The 11447-nt window shown below is 46.1% G+C and overlaps 1 long non-coding RNA gene across 1 annotated transcript; it reads right to left on the bottom strand.

The window, feature by feature from the left end:
• Nucleotides 1-4956: 4956 nt before the first annotated feature.
• Nucleotides 4957-9580, bottom strand: LOC140702702 (uncharacterized). The gene is made up of 3 exons (XR_012081939.2): nt 9405-9580; nt 8932-9000; nt 4957-5515 (listed from the first exon to the last, which is right to left on the bottom strand). It is a non-coding gene; the product is annotated as an uncharacterized LOC140702702 (long non-coding RNA).
• Nucleotides 9581-11447: the final 1867 nt, after the last annotated feature.

Raw genomic sequence — 11447 nt, 5'->3', positions numbered from 1 at the left:
TTAATACTTAAACCAAAAGAATGAGTGACAGCAGTGGCCTAAGCCGTGGCCTTTGTTTCCTTCCCTGTAGTTATTTCTATAATGCATTGTCATATAGAAGGAGCTCCTACGTAGGTTCCCAAAGGGCTCTTAATAATGGGTATTATACTGTGGTGAAGATCACAGTTGAAAGCACCCCAAATTACGAGCTTTCCTTCCCGGGTAATTTGTTATTTTAACGCTGTCAACCTGCAGAAATAGATTTATTGTTATTAATAACAGTGATTTGCCACATTTTGCTAGTTAAATTACAGGGCTGTATAGTTAGCTCCACAATAAAGCCCTGGAAAAAAGCCAGGCAATCGCTCGTTGCATTCTGAGCGCGAGGCGGTTGGAATCTTTCCCATTAAGGCATTAAAATGCGAATCGGAAAACGTAACCGGTGCAAAAACCAAAACATGAGCTCGCTCTCAGGGATGATGTGAAAACAATTAAAACAAATTAATTACTAGTTAGTATGGCAGCAGCGTTACTGAAACCTGTTTGCTGAGCTTTTTGAGAACACCCGGAGGTCTAGAAGAGTTCTCCAGAGGGTTGGGAGGGCGGCCATCATTTTGCACGGCAGGAACCACCGTGCATTGAAAAGGAAGTGGAGAAAGACAAACAGGAAGTAGGGACGCTCGTAGAATTCAACAGATAGTGCCTTTCACGGGAGAGAAGCTTGCAAAGAGAAAAGTGACCGTTCTGATCTCACATTTCCAAGAATCACGCTTAGTTAATTCTTCTGTGTAAACGATGAGAACATCATCAACTCCTTCTTCATATATTTCGATGCCTCTGTAACCCCCACTCCTTACTCCTAGTCTCTGGAAGCATGAGTAAAACCGCCCTCTCTACGGGGTCAGTACCCACAGTTTCACTCAATTTCTATCTGAAAATATTAAATTTTAAACCCCCAGAAATATGCACTTCAAAGGTGTATTATCATAACTGACCACTAGAGGGAACCAGAAACTATGCTATATGTAGGATTGTTATATCCACGCAGGGAGGGGGCTCGGAAACAACCCCCCCACACACACACGGATACTATGGTTCTGCTGTATGCCTGCCTTTATCTTCCTTGGTGTTTTATAGCTCTTACGGTATTTATAACAGAGTACAGTATAGATAAAAGAGTACATACAGCTGCTTCTACATCTGATGACCATCTTCCACCACAGCCAGCAGCTCTACCAGGCTGGATCGACGACCTACATGTGGACAGGAGAGATCCATCTACAGATGTTCTTTTTTAAAGAAAATTGTGGAATTTGAGCTCACACATTTCATTACAGACATGAGGATGAAACCAAGCAGGAACGAGGCTTTGGGACAGAAACCCTTTAGTTGCCATTGGGTTTACAGGGCAAATGTGAGCTCAAGAATGATTAAGACCCAAGCAGTCATCTTCCACCTTCTTATCCAATTATATCCCGACTGCTCCGGCTTGCTGGAGAGCTCAATGAGTTCGGTACCTGACTATGGAGCCAGAGGTTGAGAGTTCGATTCCCCGCTGGGCCTCCAGTGAGCAGAGCCAGCCTGGGTGGCCTTGGGCCAGTGGCACAGTCTCCAGAGCTCCCCTAGAGGAAGGGATTGGTAAAGCACTTCTGAGTACTCTCTACCTGGAAAAACCTTGAAAGAGGGTTGCCATAAGTCAGCATTGACTTGATGGCACATACTTGTTAGTATTATTTTAAAATTCAGGGTCCAAATGTGATGGAGGCTCCATTTGGGGCACTGGGTCATACTTTGCCCAGCCCAGTGTTACAACTTTAGTGTTACTACTTCATTTAGCCACCCCATCCCAGATGGGCGGAGAAAGAACGTATTAGAGGAAGAGGAGAGGGTTGTTCTCTGCGTGACATTGAAGACACTTATGGAAAATGTGACTCTCTTTTTAAGGAGCAATCAGTATCTCCCCCTCCCTCACATATCAAGGCTCTCTCGCTCTCTCATGCTGATATTCTCTCTTGCACTCTCTCTCTCCCTCGATATCTGAATAATTACAACAGAATAATCAGCAGGAAAAGAGTCAAGCCACTGCTCTGTTAATGGCATCGCTTTGAGGGGAAAGGCAAGCAAAGAACCAAGCCATGATAATTACTGGAGTGGTTTCCCTCAAACTGAGCAAGCCGAACGGTAAACGAGGGCCTCCACTTTCCAAGCTCTTTGGAGTGCAGTCTTGGGAGATGCTAACGATCACCATTAATAAGCGCAGTGGTGGCCTCGGAGCAGAGTTGAAGAGCAAAGAGCCGGGATAAGAACCGCAGGGGGGGATGCGGCTGATTGTCTCAGCCCAGCTGTTTGCCAGTCGTCTTGTTTTCCGCTGCCAGATCTGGAGAGAAGACAATCAGAGACAGAGAGAGACAGACAGAGACAGAGAGAGACAGAGAGAGAAATGGGACCGCCACAAAAAAATGAAAGCACCAAGCGCAGTATTCGGCATTTAGTGAGACGGTGATGACAGCCACAACAGAACAGAGTTTTGCTTCCCAAACAGCAAATATTTTTTTGAGGCAGAAAGATCTGGGTTGAGGTTAGGATAAGGGGAAGGGATATAGCTGCCTCGGGTGGCATATACTACTGCGCAGCAGAAGTGCAGGGATTCACAAAGGAGATTTAGCTTCAAGTTCCCCAGATTAGTCTACCTCTTGTTTTTTTCTTTAACTGGCACTTGCCGTCTCAGTAACTCTGAAACATTAGTTGGAGAAAGAGTAAAAAAAAAAACATGCTCCTTATTTACAATTCTGAATGGATCAAACAGCAAAATAAACAAAACACGACTGCTTTGAGCAACGGGCCTCAACGGACTCACCGCTTGCTTAGGACTACACTGACTGACTGTTTGGGAGGACTCTACTAACTGCACTACTAAGCTGACCGCCGAAGAATTGATGCTTTTGAATTGTGGTGCTGGAGGAGGCTCTTGAGAGTCCCCTAGACTGCAAGGAGAACAAACCAATCCATTCTGAAGGAAATCAACCCTGAGTGCTCACTGGAAGGACAGATCCTGAAGCTGAGGCTCCAATACTTTGGTCGTCTCATGAGAAAAGAGAAGACTCCCTGGAAAAGACCCTGATGTTGGGAAAGTGTGAGGGCAAGAGGAGAAGGGGACGACAGAGGATGAGATTTATGGACAGAGTCTTCGAAGGGACCAACATGAATTTGACCCAACTCCGGGAGGCAGTGGAAGACAGGAGGGCCTGGCATGCTCTGGTCCATGGGGTCACGAAGAGACGACTAAACGACTAAACAACAACTGCAAACAGATAACAGACTGGGGAGGAGGGGAAGCTCTTAGCAGAGAGGTGTGGCTCCCGTTGAATTAGAGACAGGAAAGTATTGATCGCAACTGTTAGTGATTGACCGTCCCTTTGCCCTACTGGAGGAATAATGACATTGCAATAACTCCCACAGATACTAAAGTGACAGCTACCTTCCCCACCAGTAGCTGGGACTGTATCTTTGCAAACTTCTGCAGGAAATTATTTATTAACAGTTAGCTGGAAACAGGCACAACCCTCTTGCAACTCATGTCCTGTTTTAATACAATTCCTTGCATTAGAAGGCATTAAAGCAACCGAGCAGATGAAGCCTTGGAAGTCCCAAGGATAAGCTCTCACCAACAGGGTGACTACGGGCATCCTATGATGGGATATTTTTGTTGAAAGCCCTATTTGTTTTTAAGAAAACAGACACACCGGCATTTGTACGTATCTTGACTGGGTCTGGTTGGGAAGGGACAGAAAACACTAAGAAACCTAAAGGATACAGAGATAGACAACTAAGATAAAATAAGTGTGTGTGTGTTTAGTCGTTTAGTCGTGTCCGACTCTTCGTGACCCCATGGACCAGAGCACGCCAGGCCCTCCTGTCTTCTACTGCCTCCCGGAGTTGTGTCAGGTTCATGTTGGTTGCTTCGCAGACACTGTCCAGCCATCTCATCCTCGGTCGTCCCCTTCTCCTCTTGCCATCACACCTTCCTAACATCAAGGTTTTTTCCAATGACTCTTTTCTTCTCATGAGATGGCCAAAGTATTGGAGCCTCAGCTTCAGGATCTGTCCTTCCAGTGAGCACTCAGGGTTGATTTCCTTTAGAACTGATAGGTTTGTTCTCCTTGCAGTCCAGGGGATTCTCAAGAGCCTCCTCCAGCACCACAATTCAAAGGCATCAATTCTTCGGCAGTCTGCTTTCTTTATGGTCCAGCTCTCACTTCCATACATCACGACAGGAAAAACCATAGCTTTGACTATTCGGACTTTTGTTGGCAAGGTGATGTCTCTGGTTTTCAAGATGCTGTCAAGATTTGTCATCGCTCTCCTCCCAAGAAGAAGGCGTCTTTTAATTTCAGGGCTGCTGTCTCCATCTGCAGTGATCATGGAGCCCAGGAGCTAGGAACTGGCAATGCCACTCCAGTATCTTTGCCAAGAACACCCCATGATCAGAAACAAAAGGCTAAAAGATAAAATAAGTACATATGTTTAAAACCCATCTTAATGGACTCAATACAAGCCAAGGTTTCTTAGGCCATTATCAAATGTAAAAAATTGTGTTGCATTGGTTGTGTACCCAGCCGTATTTCCTTTCTGGCTAACGAGTGCCACCTCACATGTCCTGCTGGTGATTAGAGATGCTCATTACCATGCTCGTTATCTATAGCTTGAGATCAATTTAACCACCAGCCGTTAGTGTTGTTTACAGAACAATGTGTCCCGGGAGGGGAACTGAATGTCAACAGTGGCCTTTAAAGCTCATTGATAGGTCAACAACATGTACACAAACACAGTCTCTATTTGGGAGCCACGTATAAATATTTGCCACACCATCCTAGTCTGATGTCTGAGGAAGTGGACTTGTTCATGGAGTCTCACATCAAGCTTTAGCAGTTAATCTTGGAGGTGCCACAACATGTTTGTCATCTTTATTTTTAAAAAAATCTTGATCCTGATTATTTTTATTTTGTTTTTGCCTGATACACTACAAACTCAGTGCCTCTCGTAACCACCCTTTTTAAAGCACCGGACACTTTTAGGCCCCATCTGGGGTCGGTCCTTGATGGAGTTTCTTTGGCCATCTCTCCCAAGCGAGAGAGGAGCGAGAAGAGTGGTAAGAAGGCAGCCACTTGGTGACTCTTCACCAGGAGGACCCATGCTGGCTGGACTTGAGGAAGAACCTTCCAACAGTGGTTGAGCATCCTTGCCAAAACTCTGGATGAAAGCTGTCACCGAGCCAATGGTGGAGTCATCAGGGGTGTCAAGAGGGAGTCAATGAAGAAACCATGTGTTTGTCATCTTCGCTGTGGAAAAATGACCGGGCTCTAAGGGAAACCAGGAGTATGAAAGCTGTCCCAACGCCTTCTCAAAAGGAAGGGCTTCATCTCCTTAGTGTCAAGGTCAGGATTGTTGGCATAGGCTTCCTGCTGCATCCTAAACAATTTTTCTCTCTCTTTCAGCAACTTCTGCTTCATGGCACATAGGGGAATGTGTTTTCTGCCTGCAGAAATATGTGATTCTGGGGTTATTTAATGATAACTCAATTCTTCTAAAAAATAAAACCAAAACTCACCAGTTTTATGAACGTGGGATATTGTCCTTATATTCATGACTCGAAAAGCCAGGAAACGGCCCCATGCACGATATTGTGCCCCACGTTGCCAGCAGGAAAAAGGATGCCAAGCTTTACAAGGGAAAGGACGGCCTGAATGTGGCCTTCACCCATGGCCGCAGTCAAGAGGGTCTACACAGGAAACCGTCTTCTGCTCACCCCCCTTCACCAAGTGACACCACGCAGAGGAACATCCCTGAAGCTGACTCCGTTTTTTCCTCAGTTGTAACCACCTCTCACCAAAAAAACAAAGCAATGGTCAGGGATGGTTTCCAACAAGTGTGAATGGCAGTGAGCAGAAGGTAGGATCCTGTAGGGCGTCTCATACTGGGTCTTCCTCTTTTCCTACTGCCTTCCACCTTTCCCAGCATGAGGGTCTCCTCCAGAGAATCCTCCCTTCTCATGAGGACTCAAAAGAGGACAGCCTCAGTTTCAGCATTTTTGCCTCCAGAGATAGTTCAGGCTTGATTTGCTCCAGGACCCCCTTGATTGTCTTTCTGGCAGTTCAAGGTATCTGCAAAGCTCTCCTCCAGCACTACATTTGAAATGGATCTCTTTTTTATTCCCCCTTATCAGCTCCTTTCACTATCCAGCTTTCTCACCCATGAGCAAGGTGATTCGTTGGTAACCGGAAATACAAGAATAGAGTTGATCTTGGTCATGTTCTCCAATGACATATCTTTACACTCGGGGCAGATGCCGAGTCGGTTCAATCACAGAGGCCCTCCTTGGGTGACAACCCCAAAATGCCATTGGAGAGGTCTTTGTTTTCTTGCCCCCTGTTCTTAAGATGCACGCACTTGTGCACACATTTTTGGGACACCCTTGTTACGAGCAGCTGCGGGAACAGGCTCCAGCATCAGAAGAAGGTATAGAGCGAGCAGCGCCATAACGACGACAACAAAAATCATATGGGAAGAGGATTGCATGCCTTCCTTGTATGCAAACTGCAAAAACGGCAGACCCGTACGGATGTACGAGAGCCCCATCCAGCAAAACAGATTGACAGCTGAGTACATTGTAAGGCCGTTTCTCCCAAGTAAGCAGACATTTGCAAATCAAAATAACTGTGATCTGTGTGTCGCAAGGCAATTTCTGGGGTGGCCTCCATTGAGCTTCCGTCTGCCTGCTGTATTATTAAGATCACTCTCCTCTTAGCACACTTTTTCTCTTTCCAAAGATACCTCCCTTCCTTCTCTCTCTCTCTCTCTCTCTCAGTCTCCCTGCTTGTCTGTGTGTGTGTTACACCAACCCATTCCGGATTCTTAGCATCTCTGCCCAGTAGATGGCACTTTTATCAAACGGTTCTTGCATACCAGTAAACCTGCATGCTGTGATAAATCGCAGGCATCAATACAAAAAGACTGATTGAGATTTTATTCCAGCCTGTGCTAGCTTGAGCGCCCAGCATCGGAGACGGCCTCGGTGCTTTGGCAGCTCCAGAGGCTCAGCCGCTCCGAGCATGACCCTTTTGCTGAAAGCTGATAACGTGGCGGCGTGAGTGGTAACAGGCCGTGGCTTCAGTTTCCAAACAACAAAATAAGACACGCAGCAGCTCAAAAGGACAGGAGAGGTTGGTATTTCGTTCATGCATGGTTCTGACCTAGCTTCCAGCCGGATTCGATCTGGGAGCTGGGTTTCCATTTAGCGCTTTGCAATGATGCCAGACCTTGGATGAAAAGGATGAAAAAATAATGCAATTACCAGCAATTAGTTACTTTTCCTTATAACAAGGGAGTGGGAAAGTTTCAAGAGTAACCAGAATGGAATCCAATTTACTGATGAAATGAATATCTTCTCAGGCATTTTAGATACTAGTGATGTGTTCTCTGGCCACCGGTCCCATCATCTCCTGGGAAATAGAAGGGGAAGATGCAGCGGCAGTGACAGATTTTACTTTCTTGGGCTCCGTGATCACTGCAGATGGTGACAGCAGCCACGAAATTAAAAGACGCCTGCTTCTTGGGAAGGAAAGCAATGACAAACCTCGACAGCATCTTAAAAAGCAGAGGCATCACCTTGTCAATAAAGGTCCACATAGTCAAAGCTATGGTTTTTCCTGTTATGATGAATGGAAGTAAGAGCTGGACCATAAAGAAGGCTGACCGCCGAAGAATTGATGCTTTTGAATTGTGGTGCTGGAGGAGGCTCTTGAGAGTCCCCTGGGCTGCAAAGAGAACAAGCCTATCCATTCTGAAGGAAATCAACCCCGAGTGCTCACTGGAAGGACAGATCCTGAAGCTGAGGCTCCAATACTTTGGCCATCTCATGAGAAGAGAAGACTCCCTGGAAAAGACCCTGATGTTGGGAAAGTGTGAAAGCAAGAGGAGAAGGGGACGACAGAGGACGAGATGGATGGACAGGGTCATCAAACCTACCAGCATGAATTTGACCCAACTCCGGGAGGCAGTGTAAGACAGGAGGGCCTGGCGTGCTCTGGTCCATGGGGTCACGAAGAGTCGGACACGACTGAATGACTAAACAACAATGATGTGTTCTCATGCCTTACAAGAAACAGATTCCAGGGCTGTTAAGGAACTTATCCATCATCATCATCATCTGCTGTCAAGTCAATTCTGACTTATGGTGACTCTTTTCAGGGTTTTTCCAGGTAGAGAAGTGGTTGACCTTTCCCTTCCTCTAGGGGGAGCCCTGGGACTGTGCATCTTGCCCAAGGCTACCCAGGCTGGCTCTACTCGTAGGAGGCCCAGTGGGGAACCGAACTCCCAACCTCTGGCCCCGCAACCAGATGCCAACCCCTGAGCTATCCAGTAGTTCTTCTCCCTCCCCCACTTTAAAAAAAACATCTGAAGCCAAACATGAAAGCACATTTTAGGACATTCATATTGGAACCCAACCACCCAACCAGCCCAAAACATTTTCGCCTCTCCCTGGAATCAAATTTACATCGAGCACCTTCCCGATCCACAAGAGACCCACCGCCTTGTGTGACGCCCACCCCTTTCTGATGATTTTCTGCCTTCAGCCGCATGGACGGCACAATGCTCTCTCACCACGTCAGCCCGCCTCTGATTGCAAGGTGAAGAATGCATCATTGTGCGTTGCCTGGCTCGGTCAGGTTAATTTGATTAACTCCGGTTGGCTGCTTTCGCTGACCGAGTGAAGGGAAGGCAGGGAGAGAATCCTGTCTGTATATTTAGTACATCTTCAGCAAGCGTCAAGGTGCATTCTCCAGCTTGTCATTCACCAGAGCGCCCTTTAGATACTTTATTATTTCATGTAATTATGATTACCCCACGCTGATGCGCCACTGTTATGAAAAGCCTCTGGCTGCTGTCGCTCACCGAGATTTGATGTACAGGGAGGAGTTGTCAGCAAAAGGCACATCACGAGGAGAAGCGCTTGTCTTCTTCCTGCGGACGAAAGGGAAAAGCTGAAGCCGATCCACAGAGGAAAGCTAGGTCAACCCTATTAGTTTCATTAACCGTGTGCAGTGAAACAGAAATTAGGGACGCAGTGATTGCTCAAAATAGGAGTGTTTGTTTACGAGGGTTCCTCCAGCTTGGTCCGCCGTGAGTCTTCGATCTCTGGCTTTCATGCCATGTTCTTTTTTCCCCTTCTCCTACACTGGGATGGCCCACGCTGTAGGGGAATCGCTGATATAGGGGAAGAAGAATAAAAGCCCCATGGTAGGAATGGGAGTTTCAGAATCATCTAGCATCTGTTGTAGAGGTTTGAATGTGCACAGTAAAAATATAGAGATCTGCATAATAGAATAGCTCCAAGTTCCCCAGAGAGTCCACTCCTTTCTCATTACCTAGCACTTTAGGTCACAGTAACTCACTCTGGGACATTTGTAGGAGAAAGAATGCAAATGTTCCATTGCTGACAGATGTGAACAGTTCAACAGCAGACTAACCAACAGACTGGCACAGCTTCCAACAGACTGAAGGAAGAGAAAGGAACACTCATAAGAGTGCCAAGAGAGCTACAAAAAAATAGCAATACAGTATTAGGAACAGCATGCATATGGCACCCATATTTAACAGACACTGAGGTTTTTTGTTAAAACTTGTATCTGTTATATAATACCAGTCAATGTTTTTATCATTGTGGTTGACTGTGTCTGGTATTTAATAATAATAATAATAATAATAATAATAATAATAATAATAAGAAGAAGAAGAAGAAGAAGAAGAAGAAGAAGAAGAAGAAGAAGAAGAAGAAGAAGAAGAAGAAGAAGAAGAAGAAGAAGAACAACAACAACAACAACAACAACAACAACAACAACAACAACAACAACAATGTGCCATCAAGTAAATTCTGACCGATGGCAACCCGTTTCAGGGCTTTGCAGGTAGACAAGACTCAGAAGTGATTTCCCATTCCCTTCCTCTAGGGGGAGCCCTGGGACCCCTGGAACAAGGCTCCCCAGGCTGGCTCTTCTCCCAGGAGGCCCAGTGGGGGAATCGAACTCCCAACCTCTGGCTCGATAGTCAGATATCTAAACCACTGAGCTATCCAGCCAGCTATCAGTAGCTAACCCAAGGCAATTTCAACACATATGAGCTCATGAACGTAGGTCATAAGAATGAAGATAAACCTAACTACGGCTAACGACTACTGCATGCACCCTATTAAAACAGTACCTTTTCTTAGCAGATTCAGAATTCCAGAATCCCTGAGACCAGTAGCCATTCTACCCATCTTTTCCCTGAACGTTCTGTTCCCTCTCCATGCAGGCTGGCCAGTCCACAGATCTCATCCTGGTGCCCGCCTTGCATGTGAACAGCATTCAAATCTCGTCCTCTTCCCTCCTCCAGTGCCTCACTTTTATCGGCTTCCTCAAAAAGCTTTCCCTGTTTCTTTCAGCTGCACTTTCGAATTAAGGACCCAACAAGCAAAGGCAGCTCTTATCCTCGGAATGGGAAGCCAGAGAGCATCAGCGGGGGGGCCTTGGTTGGCTCCAACCGCTGGCCATTACAGGCATGCTTAATGATCACAAAAGATGTCTTGGCAGCCACCTCGGTCGGGGGGCCAAAGTGCATTGCGCCTGCTGACAGATCTGTTGATCCACTTAAACAAGGGCACCGATTCCGACAAGGGCTGCCGGCATGCCAAATCCTCTCTTCCCGCTCTCCCTCCTCAATGCCTTGGCAAGACCTTGCACTTTTTGGACTTAATGAGCCTGCCAGCCCTGAATGCAGCATCTGGAAGCTGAGCTGTCGTGGAAAAACAAAAGAGGAGACCCACAAGGAAAGGCGTCGGATGGCCATCAAAGCGGCTGCGATGCCAGCAATATTGGCAATGATTTATCAGAGGAAAAAGGGACCTGGCAATGTTTGTAAAGGAACAAGATTCCCCTGCTAGCCTAAGAAGGCCATAATCTTTCTCTCTCTCTTTATCCACATATTCAGATAATGCAGAAGTTCTGCCCCAGTTGGACATGGCTGGTTACAGTTTGGCACAAGGTGAGCAATTTGGCTTACCCAGATTCACATCTATAGGGTACTGCAAAGAGCAGTACCTCTTGTACAGCTTTTTGATTCTTCCAAAATATTAAAGAAATACACTTCCCGGGTGCAAGTTTTGGTACAACCTTTCTTTCGGAGCAATTTTGCAGTAGGTGAGATAGTTGAAAGCTTAATTAATAGCTTCTGCCCAGGAGGCTTTGACCAGGGAATTAAGTTAAGTGTTACATCGCTAAACCATTTTTTTTTAAAGCTGGCTTCAGGAGGGAATAAAAGTACTAATTCAGGGATTTTGTCACAGATGATCCCAGATTAAATCTTTTGTCATATGGGTGGTGGGGGGAAAACCAATACAATCAGTGCTGAAAGACATACAGTATGAGAATAAA

Source organism: Pogona vitticeps, chromosome 14, assembly GCF_051106095.1.
Source record: "Pogona vitticeps strain Pit_001003342236 chromosome 14, PviZW2.1, whole genome shotgun sequence".
NCBI lineage: Eukaryota > Metazoa > Chordata > Lepidosauria > Squamata > Agamidae > Pogona > Pogona vitticeps.
The sequence above is the reverse complement of the archived record's forward strand: the minus strand, read 5'-3'. Positions and strand labels throughout refer to the sequence as shown.